The following is a 3417-nucleotide window of genomic DNA, read 5'->3' as shown; positions in this document are numbered from 1 at the left end:
TTAGTGGTGAGGAGTTGCCCTGCCAACCCAAAAGCACAGTTCTAATCTATCAGTTGCTCCTTGGGATGGACACTCTCATCCCATGTAATTAATTTATAGTCTCTGAGAAGCTGCTGGGAGATGAGCTGTGAGTCAGTTCTGACTCAATGGTATGTAACAACAATGTAATACAAATAGATGTATGTTGTTGTGGAGTACTGTCAGTTGGAAAGACCCATAGCTGACCCTCTGGAGGGTTTTCAAGCACACTGGAAGAGATTGTCCAGCCCTCTCCTGCGGAGCATCTGGTGGATTCGAACTGCATGCCTTTGAGATTGCAGTGCAGCTTCCTGCCACCAGGTCACCAGAGCTTTCTAAATAGCCTATGACCTGCGAAAGAACAAATAAATCTTGATGTAGCCAGGATGCTTCTTAGAGGGAAGGATAGTGGAACTTATTCTCACGTATTTTGGATATGATATTAAGAGCACCAGTCTTTGGGGAAAAGGCATCTTGCTTAAAAAGGAGAGGGATCAGCCAATGAGAGGAAGACCTAATATATATTGACACAGTGACTGTTTCTGTGGGCCCTAGTGTGGCAGATGAGAATGGGACAGGATAAAGCAGAGGTCAGATGTTATTTATAGAATCGCTATGAGTCAGCCTTGACAGCATCTAACACAACTCAGCAACACTTAACAATAACAACAACAACAACAACAACAACACCAACACAATTGAGGATTATTAGTCAAAGGACCCTTGGTTGGAGTTCATCTGACTCCTGATTTGTTTGAGGTTTCTGAAAAGTTACATTTTCAGTCTCTCTTTCTCACCAAACAATGAATAAGGAAGATTAAAGAATAACTTATGCCACTGAATTGTGGTGTTGGTAAAGCATTGAATATTCAAGGGACTGCCAAAAGAACCAACAAGGAAGTCTTGGAGGAAGTGTAACCAGAATGTTCCTTAGAGGCAAGGGTGATGAAACTGCCTCTCACATACTTTGGGCATGTTGTTAGTACTTGGAAGAAGACAGCTTGGGAAGGTTAGAGAAGGACAGGCAGATCTTCAAGCGATGGATAGACATAGTGACTGAAAGAATGAGCTTGTGTATGGTGGAGATTGTGACGATGGTACCTGAGCTGTTCTTCATAGGGTCTCTATGAATCATATTTGACTTGACAACACCTAACAGCAACAATAACAACATTTCACCGGGAGGAGTATTATTAGATTCTCTCAAAGGAGACTGAATTCTTCTTCATAATGCCGTGTATCCTTTCCCCTCTTCTGAACGTTTCATCCTCAGATTAAAGTAGTTATTTCGAAGTTCCCCTGATAATCATTTTTGTTCTCCATTTCAACCCTCTGGCTGTTTCTGTGGGAGAATAAAAAGTAACGTTCTGCTTCAGTAAAGAGTGCAGCCTACCCAACCCCGTGGGCAGTACTGTTTAGTCCTTGTTGGGTCCTTGGGAGTTGTCTGAGCCCATGGGAACAGCATGGAGAAGATAGCAGTGATTACCTCCTGGGCCTGTGGGAGAGATTAAGTGAGATTAGCAGATTATATCTAAAACCAGCCTGATTTAGTAAGGACAAAATAATGCCTGGTTCTTAGTGACCAACTCTCGTTCATCAGATTCTAAAATTGTGTTTGGAAGGAAAGAATACATTTGAAAGAAAAAGTAAATGAATTGGAACACCAGAAACTGGTTCAAACAAAGCCATTTTCAATGGAAGCACTTTCTTGGATACTCTTCTCTAAACCCATGTTTAACTCTGCTCTGTTGTGATTGAATTGATTCTCACTTGCCCACATTGCCTGAAAAAGAAAGCCCAGATTTCTACCTAGGCTGGTACCCTAGACCCTTTCCAGTTGAGACTCTGTTTACTGTGATTTTGTTCTTTTCTATGGTACTAGGCATTTTGCAGCTGTGGTTTAAGTAGGGGTTTTGGAATGAGAGAGGCAGATGATTGGGCGATGCTAAACTGAAGACTTAGTATCATGAACCAAGGAACACGGGGAGCCTCCAGGAGCTTGAAAAAGCCAGCGAACATTCTCTCCTGGAGCCTCTAGAGGGAATAAAGGCAGGTCGATCCATTGTGGACTTCTGACTTTGCCATGTATTGAATATTGTGACTTCTCAGATAAGTCTTGTAAACCCTGACCTCAATGCTTGTAGATATAACAATATTCCCTGTTTGGGAAGAGTTTTCTTTGGTCTCTGGAGCCATATCACTGTGGTGGTGGTGTGTGCCGTTGAGTCGGAACCGACCCATAGCTGCCCCTCCAGACAGTTAATCGCCTGGGAAGAGATTGCCCACAGAGGAGCTGATGGACTCGAACTGCCTGATTTTGGGATTAGAGCGCAACTTCTTGCCACTAGGCCACCAGAGCTCCCTCCATATCACTGTGGGGATGTGTGTGTGTTAAGCTGATGACTTTTAATAGCATTATTATTGAGTAAACATTTACAAAATATCTATTTTAAAATCAATCATTCATACACATTTTGTTCTATAACCTTAATTGCAATACTCATAGTGTGTAATCTTTGATTTAATCTATTGCCTTTCCCTTCTTAAAAAGTGCCAATTACCTCTTTATTCTTATTTTGTTTGTTTGTTTTGGTTATTCTTTCATCCCCCCTACCCCCCCACCTTCTCTGGTAACCACAGAACAACTCCGTGTGTGTATAAACCTTTCTTTAGCTTTTTCAGTTTTATTGTGTGTGTGTGTGTGTGTGTACCATCAAATAGAATCTGACTGGTATAGGAGGAGATTGCCCCTCCTTTTCTAGCAGAGCATATGTGGATTTGAACCATGTACCTCTGGGATTGCAGTGCATGCAGCTTCTTGCCACTAGGCCACCAGAGCTCCCTCTTTAGCTTTTTATAATAGTGGTTTTATACAATATGTGTCCTTTTGTGACTGACTCATCTCACTCAGGATAATGGCCTCTAGATTCATCCGTGCTATGCAGCACTTCACATATTTTTCACTGTTCTTTTAGCCATTCATCCGTTGATGGGTACTTGGGTTGTTTTGTCTCCTTACTGCTGTGACTAATGCTGCAATAAACGCGAGTGTGCATATACCTATTTGTGTGGCAGCTCTTAATTCTCTGGGCTATCCACCTGGTAGTGAAATTATTAAATAGTATTTCTGTAGTTAACTTTTTTCCCTTTTAGCCTAGGCCTTTTCTTCCAGAATAGGTTTCTTCCACCATACAGGTTTGCAAAAAGAAATGCACCAGTTACAGCTACTGAATTGGTGCCATCAACAGAGAGGGAACACGATAGACGCTGGAGAGTCCAAGACTTGCTGGAAGAGGATGTAGTTCACTTTTTAAAGAAAGGCCATAATGCTTTCCGTAATCCTTGTACCATCTCACATTCCCACTAGCAGAAGCCAGTGACGCTTCAGATCTGAAAAGA

This window comes from Elephantulus edwardii, unplaced genomic scaffold (genome assembly GCF_000299155.1).
Source record: "Elephantulus edwardii isolate Elephantulus edwardi_28Jun2011 unplaced genomic scaffold, EleEdw1.0 scaffold00001, whole genome shotgun sequence".
NCBI classification, from domain to species: domain Eukaryota; kingdom Metazoa; phylum Chordata; class Mammalia; order Macroscelidea; family Macroscelididae; genus Elephantulus; species Elephantulus edwardii.
Note: the sequence above shows the minus strand (reverse complement) of the source record.